A 19,794-nucleotide genomic window follows, 5' to 3' on the forward strand; every position below is an offset into this window, starting at 1 on the left:
AGGACAAATTAAAAGAAGGGGTCCCAGAGATAATGTATTTAGATCAGAACCTTTACGATATCCACCTAGGGATGTTCATAGGGGAGGGACTACCAATAAAGGGGAAAGAGACTATGCATCCGACCATTTCCCAGACTATGGTTATACTAATAACTATTCGGAAAGTAGCCCTTTAGGAGCAGAAGGCCCACAGAGGTCCGAAAGAATACGCAACCAGCAGAATCAGCCGATACATGCAGAGGCAATACGGCACCAACAACCATACCCTTAGTATTTAGGGATGAACAAATTGAAGACTTGTCCTATATGTTAACATATAAATCGGTTACGAATGTATCTTTTTCTTCTGAAGTTTTGGGTGAAGACAGAGTTGTGCGATCTAACCAAGAGGCTATTAGAAATAATGTCTCTGATGTATGTGAATTATGTAATAGTTTTGAGACATTCAATGTGCCTGGAGGGAATTGTGTAAATGCTTTATTACCTGAAGAGACTTTAGGCTTGTATATTTCGGGAAATGCAACACAGCAGGAAGGTAGGACCATAATAAACAAGACAATTTTATTATATACAATTATACGGACCTCCAGGTGGACAATGTGTACTTTTCATTGTTCTTAAAAGGATTTTCATTTGTACCAGCTACTGTACCCAGTTTAGAGGAAATGCTAATGGATATTAAACTTTTCACAAGGAAGTTAAATTTGGAGCATTTATTTAAACCCAAATCTAGGGGGTTAGACAAAAACAGCACTTTGATTCAGAGAAGCACTTTTAATCCCCCATTACAACAAGTATTATACAATTTTGAAGTGTGTCTCACTAGCCTAATTAGAATGAACTATCATAACCACAAAAATATTCACTCAAATTTATCTTCTGAAGAAAGCAAATTATTGAAACAACTAAGGAATTATGTTAAGGTACAAATAATGAAACCGGATAAAGGGAGAGGGGTGATCCTTATGTAGCAGTGGGACTACACAGCTAAAATGTTGGAAATTCTCAATAATAACGCACGTTATTCAGTGGTATCCAAAAATGAAGTGAACATTTCTTATAGAAGGATTGACCTTATGCTAGAAGACAATTTAATGCAGGGTCTTATTGATACAGAATTATACCAATTTTTAAAGGTTTCTAACCCAGTTATTCCGGCCATCTTTGGAATTCCAAAGATACATAAGGCGATTGAAAATCCACCCCTGAGACGTATAGTCACATCTAGGGGTTCAAAAACACAACCAATGGCTATTTTTGTTGATGAAAAGGTCAAGAAGTTTCACACAAAATCAATCATATCCTTATTGACTCTTGGGATTTTTTGAATAAAATTGGAAAATCAAAACGTTTAGTGAACTCTATATTTTTGACCGTTGATGTCAGAGATGTGTTTTCAGTCATTCCCCACGACATCGGAATGGACTGGTTTGAACAGATGATTACAGATTTTGGGTTTCTAACAGCTGACGAATACAGGTTAGTGCTGGAAAATATGGAAGCAGTTTTGAAGTATAATTATATATATTTTCAGGGAGATATTTACCATCAATTACATAGGGTAGCTTTGGGCTCCTCATGTGCACCTTTATATGCCAATATAGTTATGCTGTATTGGGAGCAACAGTTTGTGCTTAGATCCCATTTTTCACACTACATTCAGGAATATTATAGATTTTTGAACAACATATTTATAGTGTGAGGGGGGGAGTGAAGACTTGATACCTATATTTATGAATTATTTGAACCACACTACAAATTTCTTGGAGTTTACTTATAAGATCAATGTGGATGAGGCTTATTATTTGGATGTAAAAATATGAAAAGACAAACAGAATAAAATGTATAGGTCCAGCATATTTTGAAAGAAATGCTTCTCCATCTCATATTTACCCTATGATAGTGATCATTCATCATTCTTAAAAAATAACATCATAAAAGGCCAGATGGTACATATTGACCGGATGACATCTGATAGAGTTGAATTTTTGAAATAAATGGATTTTGTCCATCAGTTATTTAGGGAAAGAAGGTACCCTGACATGGTTATAGAGCCTATAAAAGAGAGTATTATCCAGGGTTGGGGTAATACATACAAGCCACTTTTGTATAGTGGAATTATACAGAGAACTAGGGAAGAGAACACTAGACTTGGTAAAGAACAAAGTATTGATCCTAATCCGTATTTGATATTGACATATCACAACAACATTGGATGGGTCAAAAGATGCATTAATACTGTATGGAACATGTTTAAGAGAATACCGTCAGATGTTGAAAGTTTTTCAAAACCCCTGAGAATGAGTTTTAGGAGAAATAAGAATCTTAAAGAAATGTATGAACAGAAGAGGGTAGAGATGTTTAATGGAACTAGCACTAGATTGGGTACATTTAAATGTGGGAGATGTAGACAATGCACACATATAGCTGGTAAAAAATAATTATACATTCCTGGCATTAAATATTTGTTGAGAGCCAAGAAGTATGCAAGTTGCTATACAAAGGGGGTAGTTTATCTTGCCTATTCTACAGTATGCTGGGCATACTATATAGGCAAGATGGAACGATGCCTCAGGCAATGAATATATGAACATATAAGGGATGTAAATAAGAAAAATGAATATAATGCATTATATAGGCACAAATTAGTATGCCATCAAGCGGAATTTAAGTTCTGGGTGCTGGAAGAAGTAATACCGAATGAGAGAGGGGGTGATTGGGAAACAAAATTAGAGTTTTGTGAGTAGATTTGGCAACTTAGGCTAGATGCGGTACATCATCCAGGTCTTAATGACCATTTATCCATCACCCCGATTTTCAAACTGAAAGCAGCAGATCCAAACAGGCAGAGATAATCAAATGAATTATTTTTATATATTTTTTATATTTTATTTAATATAGTGTATGTACAATAAATCATTTTATATTTATTAAATTAATGCATAAATGTATATTAACATGCCTTAATATAAGGTTTTTATTGCAGTAAAGTGTATATTTAAATTGATTTAATTATATATGTGATTATATATGTGTTTATATATACATTCTTAAGATTGTGTACACAGGGAACCTGGACTTTAAATAACAATGATTAACTAATTAGCCCTGTATAACAGCCAATGAATTGAGTTTCTTAGGAATGAGAGGTATATTTAAATTGTTTTAAGCTTCTTTGTATTGATTCTGATGAAGTCTCTGGTCGTGAAATGAAAGCGCTTAATCCTTGAACTGCACCAATTTTTGAATAAACCTATGAAGTGAATTGCTGTGGATTGGAATTTTTACTGTTTGTATTTTTGTGGACAGCCTCTATTGGAAGACAGCCTAGCTCTGGTATAGTGGTGAACTGTTTTTTTCCTTTGGATTAAACCAAATGTCTATTAAAAGGAGAAAGAGGTGCTATTCCACACCCTCCAACTCCATGTATGATGGTCTTTTCATCTACATGCTGCTGACCAGTCCTACCTGGACCTTGCCTGGCATGATGTGGTGGCAGATGACAATTTAATCGGTGGCCTTGACTTTAGTTATGAGATTGTGTGCTGGAGGACCACTGACATGACACATGCTGCTGATCTAAGAGATGAACACCTGGCATGGGAAGGTAGGTCAATGGGCAGGGAACTATCAAGTAAACCACGTCTCATGGAAAATAATGAGTGTCTGGCCTCTATCAGAGGCAGTGGCACCTCCACATGGTCCCATGGTGCAGTGATATTGGGGCAGACCCTGAGTGAATAACAAGGCAATCTACTGGTGATTTACCAGGTATGCAAACCTGTTTGTGTATAAGACTGCCTGTAAGTCCTCTGTACCTCTTAGACTCTGTCCAAGTTATTAAAGTTGCCTGATATACAGGAAACAGGAATATAAAAGTTTCTGGCTATGAATGACCTATGTCATGCTCCCATGGTATCTTCATTTCCATGGCTGCATCTGTTGTGGAGGTGTCTATGCCCAGAAAAACACTTCCATGCAGTTATGACAGTTGAAGCCATGGCATGTCTCATAGCAGATGTTCATGGTCACGGAGGACATGAGCATCTGTTCAGAGTCATAGCACAACCATTGCAACTTCTGCTAGAGTCACCTCTCATGGATGGAGGGCATGCTTGAAATGTTCAAACTGAAGCCTCAGCCATCCACCCCCTAGACATTTCCAGTACGGAAAGCTGCAGTGCTAAAACTCCTGCTCAGGCTGTGTCCCAGCAGACTGACAGTCATATTGTGAACTGCTCCACCCAAGACAGTAACACGCTGAAAGACAATAGACACAACAGCTCATTTTAATTCTCTGCACTCACACATTTCCCTGTGAAATACATCTACTCCTGTGCTCCCTTACCCACCTGGGTAAATGATGCTAACTTTGCCTTGTCCTTTGTACATTGTAACTTGGGTTGTCTATGTCTGATGTACAGCATGGCCAACCTGTGCTTGGATAGGCACAGCCTGATGTTGATTTTCCATGTATAACTTTTATTGTATCTTTTTTATTCTTGTCTGTTTTCTGAAGGTGTATGTAAGGTGCTGCCTCTTTGCCACCCACTTCCTTCTGGCCTGATCATCCCCTGATGCTGCTTCCTTCATTGACTCCTAGTCTGACTCAGTCTCCCCCATCTGCTGTGCTGAGGACTGCTGCTCCTGCAAGTGGACACTCTGCAGTAACTGCTTACTTAGTATTATATCATGTAACACTACCTATGCTGACAGTATGTTGGCACTTGTGCCACGTTCTTACTGCAAGGCCCATCAGATGATTCAAGACAGTGAAAGTATACTTTCATCCACCCAAACAGACAGCCTGTAATGTTGTTTGAGACTGGACATGGTTATACCACTGCTCTGTTTGATTTTGTTTATTTTTATGGGAGCCATTACCAAGGCTTTCAAGGCATATCCAGCATCAATGACAAGATGACCCAGGAAAGTCACTCCTCTCAAAGGGTCACAGATGTGTAATATCTAAGAGTCTTGATAACTAATTTGGTGGCCTGCACAGACACACATTGTAGACAATATCCTGTGCATTACAGACCAACTGGTAGTTGATGAAGTGATACCCTTGCAATTCATGTAAATCTTTTCTAGTTTATCAAGTGGGACCTTTATTTGAAGGTGGGTACAGTCTAGGGGCCCTCAGAACCTCAGATAAATGGACTATATCATGGAAACAATGCATGGTGTTGGCTCTCTCCTCTGTTGTATATGGGAAATATATAAGCTTCCCACATTTTGAAGTATGGCTTTGAGAAACTGATGGATTATTCTCAAAGCAGATGCCTGAGACACCCCCCGCTGTCCCTAGTTGGTAGCTAAAAGGTCCCTGTGGCTAATATATGTAAAACCACATGTATCTTGATACCCGCTGGGATTGGTACTCTATGACTCCCACAGTCTGCAAATGAGACTGACAAATATTCACAGTCTCTTATAGGTACATAGTACCAGCCACAAATGTCAATATACTGGAATCCATGAAACATTAAGAGCTGTCAGATGACCTTGCACCTCCATCGGCAACATCATACACTATTAGGCAAAGCAGCAGCAATAACAGCTTCTTACAGATACACATTTCTTAATGCTATGGCAGGCTCAAGCATTCTTTAGCAATTCTTTTACCTTAAAAATGAACATTAATCTGAGTTTAGATATACACCAGGCACAGCTTCTTTGCATGTCATTTACACATTTAAAAATCACTTCAGCACCTTATTTTCTCTCAGTAGAATATCCTGAGATGCCCATTTTAATAATAATTCTCAAAGTCATGTCATTATGTGGAGATTAACATATAGCACACCTGGCATGATGCTCGGCATTCCTCAGCTGTGGTGTATGTATTTCTACATCACACAAACCCTGTACATGGCCACTTCTCAAAAAATTCATTTAGAGTGATGTGGGGGAGTTTTCTGACTCTGACCCTTAATCTTGTAAGATTTTTCTTCTCTTTTAAGGCCGACATTATTTTCACTAAAATCACCCAATGTTCCCAGATCAAAAACATGATGGAAAATTACCACAGAATTAACTAGCAGTACGTACCACCCATATCTGCTAAATCTGATTTTAACGTGTGTAGCCTGCATTATAAGTGAAAGTAAAAAAAATATGAAAAGAAAAGAAAAAAGAAAAAAAAAGCTACCCTGGTTTACTTACAACATTTTACAAATAAACCTGTAATTTCAGCAGTTGTTCATAGATTCATAGGTAAGTACTAGACTAGCTGCCCTTGTAGGCCATTTTAAGCCTAACTGCTTTCCCTTTTTGTGCTCAAATTAACCTATCCCATTTGGTTAGAGATTGGATTTACCCATCCCATGGTCAATAACTGCTTATTATGCCAAGGAAAATAACTGGAATTATACCTTAGATAACTTGAGGGGACACTTGCATGGGATAAAGCATATAGGAGCTGCCTCCGTCCATTAGTGGGGTAAAGTTTCTATTATGCATCCATAGATCCAACTTGTGCTTGATTATGGACAAGGATAACTTTGTTTTATGTGGATGGGGAGTCAGTTCCAGTTGTTATTGTTAAAGGCTGTCAGTTGTGAATTTTGATGGAACATTTAAAGAAATCTTTTTTCTTTTAATCCTACAAGAGTTCAAGAGTTTTATATAGAGAAAATATTGCTGGTTCTAAACATTTTTGACACTTTGTTGTGTTATACAGTTATAAATAAATATAGTCCCCAAAAGTTTTGCTAGCTGAGAGTCATAAAATTGTTCTAACATACTTTAACGAGAACAGTTCAATGATTTTTATCCCCCCTTTAAACCGGAGACACCTTCTTTCATCTTCAAATGTTACTTATATGAACTACCTTCAGCCTTAAGTTATATATTTCTTTCACAAAATTATGACATTAATTGCAAGATTAGTTAGAAAATAAGTATTTAGAGGGCAGAGGACCCAAAGCACCTTATTTCATCTTCAAAATGTTACTTATATGAACTACCTTCAGCCTTAAGTTATATAGTTCGGGTCTATATTAGATCAGCGAATGCTTAAACAAGCTAACGCTGATTGATCAACCTTATTTTAGCGAAAGTAAAAAATATTGAAGCAGCAGAAACTCTATTTTTTTCCTAGGGAAAGAATTTGGTTGTCTGTTTCTGTTGCTTCGGTATTTTCAGAGCTGTGGTGGAAAGTTACGGGTCGGATTCAGGTAAGTGTGCGATTGTGTGGATGTGAATGTTAGGGTGGTTTAGGTGAGTTAGGGTTAGGGCTTGGGTTAGGTATGTGCGATTATGTGGACATGAAGGTTAGGGCAGATTTAGGTGAGTTAGGGTTAGGGAGCGGGTGAGGTGAATGTGTGATAGTGACAGACCTTAGGGTTAGGGTTTGGGTTAAGGTAAGTGGATAGTTAGTGGTGTGTGCATAGTTTAGTGTAGATTTAGGTGTCAGATTTTAGGTGTATGTATGTGGATTTCTGTTTGTTTGGTGTGCTTGTGTTGTGTGTATGTGTTTTGGATCAGTGATTTTTTTCCCTAGGAAAAAAAATTGCTGATCTGACAATTCGAGATTGTAAGCTTTCACTTACATAAGATCGATCAATCAGCGTTCGCTTTTTTAAGCGTTTGCTGATATAATATAGACTCTATAGTTCTCTCACAAACTTATGACATTAGTTGCAAGATTAGTTAGAAAATAAGTATTTAGAGGGCAGAGGATCATTTCCTTTTCAACAATGATTGAAATGATTCAAGGACTACTAGTTGTCATTCTAAAAATATAATTTTTTGGAGGGTTGACTGTTCTTTTCTTTCTGTAATAACATTAAGGCATACGAGGGACATATTTTTGATGTATAAATGGCTAACAAATTCTGCATATATAATGTAAGACATGGCATCTAGTTTTACATTTTATATAAAAAAGAAACAAAGTGATTTATGGTGATTTTGGGTGTTTCTGACATGAATGAGACAAGTTAATTATCTGTTGTAATTGCCAAGATTTATGCTTCAGCCTAAAATGCTGTAGAAGCTTTACATACTGCTCAAAACCGTACAGTCAGATTAGTCCAGTTTACAATGTTAGTAGCCTTCTAATTACTTCTGAAATATAATTAGTAATCTAAATGATTCCTTCCTTAGTTCTGCAAGCCACCTTTTGTCTTCCATTTAACTTACAGTAATGATGTTATGGATGCAGTCTCGTATTAAGAAGCATTTAAATTGACTGAAGTTGGTACAAGTATTATTTGCAAACATATTTCCAAATTATTATCTTTTTTCCTCAACTTACAGATGCCTTAAAATGCAATGTGCTATTTAGCAGGTTACCTAAGTAATAATTCATAGGAAAGACAGCTCCATTAAGCCATAACTCAGCCGCTCATGCAGCACCCTTCATTCCTGTCATGTTAATGAATTCCTTTAACTGGGTATTTAAGGTACCACTTGCTGTGAGAAGGAATAGGAGGTCAAAAAGGGTAGATATTTCATGACTCAAAATGTTAGACACAGATAACAGACAATACATAAATAGGTCTGCCAGTCTGTTCTTATAACGAGGATTTTTGTGGAAAATGATCTTTTTTAGGTATTAATCTCTGAGATATCTCAAGCTGAGTGACACATTTAAATACATGCCAAAAGGTGAATTATATTTAAAAATGGGTTTGATGAGATATAGGTAAAGGAGAATTACTCGACTAAAGAAACTCCAGCTCTACTCGGTTGCTTATCGCCTGCTCAGATGTGATCTCTGCCTGATGTATAAGACCATGTCCAACCCGGAATTAATGGACATACTCCACCTCAAGAAAACCAAATCTCTTAGAGCCACACGCTCCAGTGAATTAAACCTCAGCACAACAATAAACAGGACGTGCTGGAGGGATAGATTCCTGTCCCAGAGACTTCCCTCGCTCTGGAATAAAATCCCAGTTTATGTTAGGCAAAGCCCCTCACTGACTCTCTTCAAGAGAAGTCTTGACGAGTGGGTGGGAAATCGTAAACTTACCCCTGGGATCACTTCAGTGGCCCTGCTAGACAGAGGCCCAGGAAACTAATTTAAAAGGGAGGCGAAAGCCAACACATTCTGGCTAGGCTTATAAATGCCCTTGGACAGATAGCCTAGTACCTACCTATGAACCTATAAGACTTCTCTGGATCTAGTGGGGATGGCTGTGAACATTAAATGACCCAGACAGAAGGTTTTCCGAACTATTATAAGACACGATGGTCAAACAATAATCACTTAGATTGTCTCGATTCCTTACCACAGTGTCTGACTGAACAGGTGTGTCACCTATACGGTATGTGAAAATCTATCCATTCATCCTTCCACAACCCCTTTATCCCATTTTTGTACATGGGGTCAGGGTGACACTTCAAAAGCAACAATCATCTAGAGCCAAGGTTTACACTAGCAGGTAGCTATCAAAATGCACAATACTGCATTTTTTGCCTGTAATTTGAAATCCTTGCCCTTGCACCAATTGTAAACATGGTCTAACCCATGTTAGATCAATTGCTTTTATGTGGAAAAACAAATAACAACATCCAATTTATTGAAATCTGCAGACTTTGATAACCATTGACCAGGAGTGCTGGTCTGAAAGTCTGAGAAATATATGGCACATAGTAGGGTGGCAAAAATTAGCCCTGTGGTACACCATTCATAACTTTTTTTTTTTCTTCAGAAGTGGCAACTGCAACTCCATCCACATGGATTTTGTCAAATATCTAGTTAACTATCTGCTGCACATCATTACAATTCATATTCAGATTCACAGGATTTACAAGTATGTCAATAATGTCTGTATGGAGAATAGTGTCTATGGCCTTTGTCAAACCCAGATATGTTGTATGTACTGCATAAGAACTATCTACTGCCTTCAGTTACTTTTTCAAAGAAATTATTGAGGTTAAAAGTGCAAGACATTCCTCTGACAAAGGCCAGTTTATAAAGGTCCAAGGTTAAGAGATTTTCAATGTACAGATCAAAGAGGTCTGAGGTAATACATTCCATAGCTTTTTTGAGGTTAATGAGACTAATGGGTCTATAGTTATCAGTGTCTGGGACGGGGTCACGCTTTTGTAACAATTTTAAAATGCTTGTTTCCCAGTTTCAGGACTGTAAACAGTGGAGCTGCTCACATTAAAGAAGTTGAGTAGGCTTTCAGATAGGTTATATTTTGCACTGACAATAAAGTGACCTGGTATACTATCAGATATCATGGATTAGATATTCTTAGCTTTTGGTAGGTCTAAGGCAACTTGTTTCACAGTAATTAAAGGAAATGGATAGAACTTTGGATTCTGGGAATAACTATAGCTGTGGCTGGAGTAAAATTTGAACTAAATTTGTCAGCTAGGATATTAATATTTCCTCTGAATCAGCGTGAGCAGTATTATTGTGGACTATCTCCAAACATTGGCAAGTGTTAAAGCTTAATTGCCTGACATTGTTAAAGAAAGATCTGTTGCTAGTTTTTTGGTTTTACTGTCAGTTTTAAGTTCATACTCAGCTGTGAGCATCTTAAATGTTCCACTCAAGCTCTTTATTAGTTTCCTTAATTTTGACCTTAAGGTAGAAAAAAAATCAGACCTCCAATAAGCATTATGTAATCCCTTTCTCTAGTTAAACATCTGCTGGGAGATTCAATAAACCCTACACAGTCATATTCTACTGTGTGCGGGTCATGGCATGACCCACATACAATAGTAAGAAATTCAGATTCAGTAAGCATAGTGTAGAAGCATGCTCCTCTGCACAAACAAGGTAAACACTGTGGCATGTTAATTACAGCATAAGCAACTGAATTGCATGTTAATGAACCTAACCAACATGGAGGTGCTATTCAACAAGCTATAAAGTATCCATGTAGATTCCATGCCGTTTTTCCTGCAAATTCCAAAACATTTGGGATACAGCCATGGAAAGGACTCTACATGAACAGAAAGTTAGGGGCTGCTGCTGCTTTAATTCATTTGTATGTGCTACAGGCTAAAGCCAATGTTGCTGCTGCTGCCAATAGGCCTAGGCCAAGAAGGAGAAGAGTTTTCAGGCCCCATTTAACTTTTCACAACCTACATGACATGGAAATTGCAGAGTACTGTAGGATGGAGAGGTACACACTGCAGAAACTCTGCAACCTCTGCCATCCTCAACTCAGAACCAGAGCCAACCAAGGGGACCCCATCCCAGTGGAGACAAAAGTATGTGTAGCCCTTAAAATCTTAGCTACAGGTACCTTTCAGATACCAACAGGGGTATGCTGGGGGTGTCACAAGCATCAGCATCCAGGATTCTCCAGCAATTCCTGAATGCTATGCTCCAGTGACCACATATATTTTCCCTGGAGTTCTGAGGAGAGGGCCAGAAATATGCAGGAGTTCTACTATGTAGCACATTACCCTGAAGTACTGGATGCCATAGATTGCATACATATAGAAATGAAGGCACTACCTAGTGAGCAATGTAAGCGCTACATAAATAGAAAGGGCTATCACTCTATCAGCTACCAAATCATGTGTAATGGCAAGGGAATCATCCTGAATGTGTGTGCTGGCAATCCTGGCACTTACCATGACTCACATATCTGGCACACCTCTCAACTGCAACAGATGTTTACTAAGATGGATATTCCAAATGGTCATTTACTGGGGGATGCAGGCTATGCACTGGAACCATAGCTGATGATACCCTTCAGAAATGCACACACACCCACGGAAGAATCCCATAATGAGGCACATGCTCAAACCAGAAATATTGTAGAGCATGTATTTGGGCTGCTAAAGTCATGGTTCTGGTGCCTAGATACATCTGGGGGAACCCTGCAGTACAATCCATGGATATGTACATAAATATTCACAGTATGTGCCATGCTACACAACCTAATCCTGAGGAAACAGCTTCAACAGGATCAGCTAGGGGAAGGGGCACACATCCCACCACCAGTGCCAAGATCACCACAGCCACAAGCAGATGAGGAGTCAGAGGGGGAACCGCCAAATGCTGTTGGTGTAGGTAGATGTAGTGTCCTTGCATTGGCTAAGAGACAATGCATAACACACTCACTCATGACCAATGGACCTTAAACCTTCCTCCTACTCACATACATATTGTATAGTAACATTGATGCCAGGCAACTCACACAACATTTACCTTCCCATGTATTGTCTGTGTATTGCTTGCATCAGACAGGGTCAGCCCTGAACTAAAACTGTGTCAACTGCTGCATTTACAAGGTACGTCCTGAAACTGGAGTGCATTGTTTACTAATATTACTGGGTGGCATATCCTTGTATTTCATTACTTAGTATGGTAAGCAAGTAAAAGGTGGGAAATTTGTACAGAAATGACCTTAACATGTGACAGCAGGGACTTATCTGACTTATATGTGTCCATTACTAAGTAGTAGGCCTCAAGCATCAAAGATTCACACAGTCATGCCTCTCAAAGTTACTGAAGATTACTGCATGCCTCAGTTTACTACCTTACATTTGTACTGGAAAATCATTAAAGAGAGAAGTTAGAAAGCAATTATACACATTGTAGTTTCTGACTTTACAACCCTCACAAGATCATTCACTACAAAGTTGAGACATTTTGATGTTATCAACTGTCCAACTTTCAAAGGTCAACGTAAGTCAAAGGTACAATTACCAGTTCAATACCACAAATGCAGATATACTAAGCACTAAGTCAGCTATGCACTTTGAGCATCAGACACAATGTTTATGTATCTCTGAATCCAAAAGATACAAAAACAGGATATGGCACAGTTATCATCTCTTGCACAGGGTGTGGTGTGTGTGTGTGTGTGTGGGGGGGGGGGGAGCCTAGGCTGACACAAAAGGTCAGTGAGTGTGTGTGTAAGTAAGAAAGAGAAGCAGACAGACATTTGGATAATCCAAACAAAAAGAATACAAATGACTCAGGGTAAAAACAAGGTGCATAAAACAGATATGTAAAAGATACACTATTCTTCGAGACACTAAGATGTTTTTAGAATGTCTACATAATAGAATAATGACTCTGGGACAGGGAGATAACTTCATTTTTGTTACCATGGACATAGAATCATTGTTTACTTGTATACCTAATTTATGGGGAATAGACAAAGTTAGAGAATTTTTAACAGTGAATAGATGTTGTGACAATAAGAAAATGTAATTAATATGTAGTCTTTTGGAGATTATTTTAGAAAATAATTGTGTATTTGAAAATTAATTTTATTTGCAAAAGGTTAGTGTAGCTATGGGCACTGCATGTGCAAATAGCTACGCCAACTTGGCATTGGTGTGCTGGGAACAACTTTCTATATTTACTGATATTAACCCCCTTTTTGCACAGGTGTTATGGTACGTCTGTTTTGTTCATGATGTTTTTATGTTATGGAAGGGAAATGACAATGAACTTAAGAATTTCATAGATTATTTGCATAGTACTACTGAATTTGTAAGATTTACTTTTAATAGCTCAGATTTAGAAATTGACTTTCTTGATGTTAAAGTCAGAAAATGTGATTGTAATGAAATTATTAGTATAATTTACCAAAAACCTACTAGGAAGAATGCATTATTACACAAAACAAGTATGCATCCTAGGCATATTCCTAGAAATACACTGAAAGGACAGGTATTTAGAGTTCTGCGCCTACATAATAAGGACGCTGATGCTAAAGCAGCCCTTGCAAATTTGAAGTTAGAGTTTTTAGATAGGGGCTATGTGACAGGAGAGATAGACAAGACTATCACTGAAGCATGGAAATTAAATAGCAGATGCAGACCTTATTATACAACTATGACAGAGAAGACAGAAATACTCATACTTCAGACACTAATCATTTTCGAGCAGTTTTTCAATACTCTAGCAATGTTAATGAAAATACGAAGATTATAAAGAGAAATTGGCATTTACTTCAACAAGTACCAGAGTTGACTAATATAATCAGTGAAACTCCGTTATTTTCTTTCAGGAATAACAAGTCTTTAAAGCAACATTTAAGTTATAGAACAGAACCTAATAGATTTGATTTTTCTACACGTGTTGGTACTTTTCCATGCAGACTTTGTACTGCATGTAAATATATTCATAGCAAAAAGACATTTATTAATCCACTACGTAAATTTACTATAACCACCCAACACTACAACCTGTGAGAGATGCACTTACATAGCCAAAATGGAATCAAAGCTCTCTCCACCCAAGATTGTGCTAAACAGTCAAGAGGAGAAGGTTAACACCCACACTAAACCTCAAGCAACACATAGCCCTTCTAAACCCGCACCACCAACACTCACATATAGCAACACTGAATCCACATATTCAGAGGCCATTAACTGTAACCTGCCCAAGCAACAAAGACCTCTGAAGCTGAAATGCAAACAAACACCAGTCACAACCAATGTGTCACATAGTTCACAACACCAGTGTGCCACCCAGCAACAGCCCCTAAGGCAAGACAATGTACCTAACACTTTAGTCATAGGTGACTCTATAGTCCGGCATACTGATGCCCCTCTCACCAGGTTGAATAAGGAGAAAATTACAGTCAGCTGCCTGTCGGGTGTCAGGATCTGCCACATAACGCATGCACTCAAGTCACTCCACAACAAGTACAAATATGACTCTGTCATTGTCCATGTTGGAGTGAATGACTTGAGACATACCTCCCTGGACTACATGAAAAGAGACATGGAAGAGCTCTCGGATCATGTGGCCCAGGCAGGTGTGACCCTAGCCCTGAGTAGCATCCTGCCTTCGCCCAGAATGATACCACAATATAAGGATAAAATGATTGACTTCAACAATTGGCTGAGCTTATGGTGTCATTCAAAGGGGATCCAGTATCTGTCTGCCTGGGATGACATGATTGACAGACCACAATGCTTTGCCAGAGATGGTCTGCACCTGTCGCCCCTGGGATTCAGGTTACTGGCTAAGGCTCTTGCCACCCTGTAGTGCCTTTTAGGCAAACTTCAAAGGACAAAACCACCACCATAACAGGTACAAGCATGCAAAATCTGAAGGTAATGCTACTCAATGCTAGAAGTCTAAACCTCAAAATGCACTCTCTCGAGGCACTCCTAAAAATGGAGAACATCTATGTGCAGTAATTGAGACCTGGTTCAAGGCTCCAGAGAGCACCCCTGCAATACCAGGCTACAACTCTTACCACACTTTTTGGCCACCAAACCAGGACTGAAACACTAAAGGTGGAGGAGTGTCAATATTCACCAAGGATATTCACACCACCAGGCTAGTTGGCCAACACAATGTGTCTGAAATTCTCCAAGTGCAACTAACACTAGGTAAGACTGCAATCCAAATTGCAGCTTGCTACAGATCCCCCACCATACCCCAAGATTCTCACTACACCTTTCTAAACATACTGGAAAATATTAAGATAGAACCAAACACCCTAATACTGGGTGATTTTAACTATCCTGCCATTAACTGGGAAAACTACTCATGTCCCAACACCTTTGCGCAACGGTTCTTGGAATTCATAAATTCCAATGCCCTGGATCAACTAATCCATAGTCCCACCAGGGGCTCCAATATCCTAGACCTGGTCATTACCAACATGGGAAATCAATGCTCCATACCTATGGTCACCCCCTCGTTAGTCAGGTCTGACCATAAGCTAATCACCCTTAACATCCACATCCCACACACACCCCCAGTAAAGAAACCACCATAAAAAACATTTCCAAAGCCAACTTCATGCTACTAAAGTCAGAAGTGACAAACTTCATGACACCCATGCAGACGGGAACTGAAAGTTCAACTGCTGAATCCTACACTAAGGCACTGTACGAGCACATCCACTCATGCATGAATCGTGCCATCCCAAATAGAACCAAAATGCTCTCATCCAAAAAAAGGAAGCCAATCTGGTGGCCCCCTGCCATAAACAAACTTTGCAACAAAAGGAAGAAACTTTTGCAGAAAAGAGGAAAATCCCAGGATGCAAAAAACTCCCTTACTAGCCTCAGTAAAAAACTGAGATGCCTCATAAAATCCTCCAAAGCTAGTTATGAAAATAAAATTGCCAAAGATTCCAAAGACAACCACAAAGCATTCTATAACTATGTCAAGAATCTAAATGTCAACGCTCAGATCTGCTCTGAGCTAAAACAGAATGGCATTAAATATACTGATCCGAAGGATATTGCCAATATCCTGGCAGATCGATTCAGTGCCAACTTCACCCCCCTCTCACCCCTAAATGGCCCATCTCAATACTGGAAGATTGCCAAATTCCAGTAATAACGGCCACACAGGTATAAAACGCACTCTCTAAAGCCAAGAATACAGCATCCATGGGACCAGATGACATCCTGGGCTGTGTACTACATGAACTACAATATGAACTGGCACCTCACCTAAGTGTCATGTTTAATCATAGCCTCACCTCAGGTTTCGTGCCCACTGAGTGGCGCAGAGCTACAGTTATCCCAATCCACAAGGGGGGATCCACCTTGGATCCCGGAAACTACCGTCCCATCAGTCTGACAAGCCTTATCTGCAAGGCCATGGAGCGTATTATCATGGAACTTATAAACAAAGACATTGACAACCTTCAAACACTGGACCCCACCCAGTTTGAGTTGGTGAAGGGCCGATCTTGTCTCCTGAACCTGATTGACTTTTTTGAATCAGTCTCCAGAGCCATGGACAAGGGTAAGGTGGCCCACACAGCCTATCTAGACCTTGCCAAGGCCTTTGACACCATCCTCCACTCTGGAATCATAGATAAACGTATTAAGTTGGGCATTAATCCCTATGTCACCCAATGGGTTGCTAAATGGCTTACTGATAGAACCCACACTGTAAAAGTAGCCAACTCCAAATCCAGCTCCAGACAAGTGACAAGTGGAGTACCTCAGGGTTCAGTCCTGGGACCGCTCTTGTTTGGCATCTACTTCTCTGAAGTACAGGTCAACACTAAGTGACTCTGGCTAACAAAGTTTGCAGATGACTGCAAACTGGGAGCCATTATTGAATCCCCAAATGATGTGGATACTCTACAAAAGGGCCTTACAGAAACAGATGCTTGGTGCCAGAGCCATGGGCTCAAGCTCAATGCCAAGAAATGTATTGTTATCCCCTTTGGGAAAAAACATGTATCCATGAATTACCATATAGGTGGCAGTACACTAAACACAGAAAGTGTGAAAAGAGACTTAGGGACACAGGTGGACAGTGGTCTCACCTTTGATAACCACATTGCCACAACAGTCAGGAAATCCTTCTATGTGGCACACCTCATCACGAAGGGCTTTTCATCCAGAAAAAAGGAGGTCATTGTCCCACTGTACTCATCCCTCATTAGACCCATTATAGAATACAACACCCCATTTGGTATGTACCTCTCAAGACATCTGCAACAACTGGAAAGGCCTCAGAAATACCTCACTAAAAGAAGCAGATTCCCTACGCTGACCACCTTAACAAACACCAGCTATACTCTGTCACATATCGTCTACTCAGAGGCTATCTCTGCTTAACATACAAGGCCATGTCAAACCCAGAGCTGTTGGACATGCTACACTTAAAGAAATCCCAATCCCTCAGAGCTACACACTCCAGGGATCTAAACCTTGTCATCATAATAAACAAAACATGCTGGAGGGATAGGTTCCTGACCCAGAGACTCCCCAGACTCTGGAATAGATTGCCCATACAGGTCAAGCAGAGTGCCTCTTTGGACCTCTTCAAGAGGAACCTTGACGATTGGATGGGAGAAAGGAAATTCACCCCAGGGATCACGTCAGTTGCCCTGCTAGACAGGGGTCCAGGAAAGTAAATAATGTGGGAAGAAATAGCCAGGGAATTGTTATGGTTAGGCTTGTATAGGCCCTAGGGCTGATAGTCTAGTACCAACCTATGAACCTATGAGTTATGCTGATTGTAGGACTGCTAATGTTGTGTATTTTTGTTTCTGTCAAAAATGTTTTGCATATTATGTAGGAAAAACTAACAGGGTCCTGAAAGACAGGATCCTTGAACATGTTAGAGATATAAATAATTGTAAAGAGACAAGTGCACTGGCAAATCATGTTAGAAAAACTGATTCGTCTCATACTTTAAGTTTTTTGTTATTCAACATCTCCTCTCAAATATACGGGGAGGTGACTTAGAAAATACTACAGAAATATAGAACAAAAATGGATTCTTAAGTTGAATGCTGAGAAATATCCTGGCTTGAATGGAAATAGATCCTTAAAACCTTTTTTAAAAGCCAGACCATTGAAGCACTAGAATTATTATATTATTATATTTCTTTAAGTATTTTAACTGTCTTTTATATATATATATTTATAGTAATGTTTTAACCATTTATTAGTATATTAATGCATATTTATTTATGTTTTTATGCATATTTACATTTACATATATTTAATGTTACACATTTATAAGCATTGGAACATGTGACTATTGGATTGTCAGCTGACTTTAATGCATCTTCTGTATAAGCTTTATTATGTTAAACTGCTGTGTCTGATGAAACAACTAGTGTAGTTGTGAAAGCGCTAACCATTTTTATTTTTTCTATTTTTGGTTTGAATAAACATATGTTTGTGTGCTAACTTGGTGCATTTTATTTTATTTTAGACATTTGGATAAACCCACAGATGGTCAGTGAGACAAAATGAGTAACTGTTATGTGTGTATCTGTAGGGGTCCTCCAGGTGAAACTGGTGTGTGAGTGTCTGGAATAGCACAGCCAGTCTTTGTGCTAGCTCTACATTTTGGGATGTCAGACAGGTGCGAGCTGTGCATGGTAGTGGTGACAGTTCATCATTGTCATCCCCGACCATGAGAACTAGCTCAGCCAGGAGTTACACTGGCATGTCCATGTTCACCATACCTCTCAACTGTCCATATTTTCACAGAATTTCCAGATTTTTACCTCATATATTTAGTCTGTACCTCATAAAATGTGTTGTTTTCTGGATTTTTGTGGCAAATCAGTAAGGACTGAATTCACTAACTAATAACAGGCATTTGAGTTTCAAACTTGATTTCACTCAGAAAATGCATGGTAACACAAGACCTTTTATTCTAGCAACTTTCTAAGTTTATAAGAGCAATATTTAAAATTTGTCCCTATTTTAGGGCTTTGTTCACCCATTATTTTTTCTTTGTCCAGATTTTTTGTGCTAAGAGGTTGAGAGCTATGACATCCATGGTCAGATGCACTGCTGTTACCTGAAAGTGACTGATGTGTGCTGGATGAGCTCCTTTCATGGGGATGCCCAGGACCATTACTCCATTGCCTGCCACATCTAGGTGTGGACAGCAGACTCACTGATGGAGCCATGGAAGTACTGCCACTATGGGAGTGTGATCGGGTATGGCCACATTAGTTGACAGCAGATGATGTGGCTGACCTACACCCATGGGTATGCCGTTCCACTCCCAGCAGATCCATTACAGGCAATGCTCATTCCATGACAGGCACCCCTCATTCTACCACAGCACCCCTCATTCCAACGTGTCATTCACCCAATCCATTGAATCAGCAGCACGGTGGAGGCAGTCACACATGTCAGCGTGTGCCACATTTACAACCCTGAGCATTTTCTGGAGCACCTATGGGAATGAGCCTGTGCTTCCATGATGGCCCTAAACATATTTTGAGTGGAACAGGAAGAGGCACTTGCCCTGGGTGGAGGAGGGACAGTAGGTCCCCTCTGAGAACCCTTATCAACCCTCCTGCATGGCACCTCAACCACACTTTAGCTACGGCCAGAGTCAACAGGTACTGAAGCCACAGTAACCATACTTCCTTGATCAATGGCCTCACCGTC

Source organism: Protopterus annectens, chromosome 10.part0 (assembly GCF_019279795.1).
Source record: "Protopterus annectens isolate FY-2018-M chromosome 10.part0, PAN1.0, whole genome shotgun sequence".
Lineage (NCBI taxonomy): Eukaryota > Metazoa > Chordata > Ceratodontiformes > Protopteridae > Protopterus > Protopterus annectens.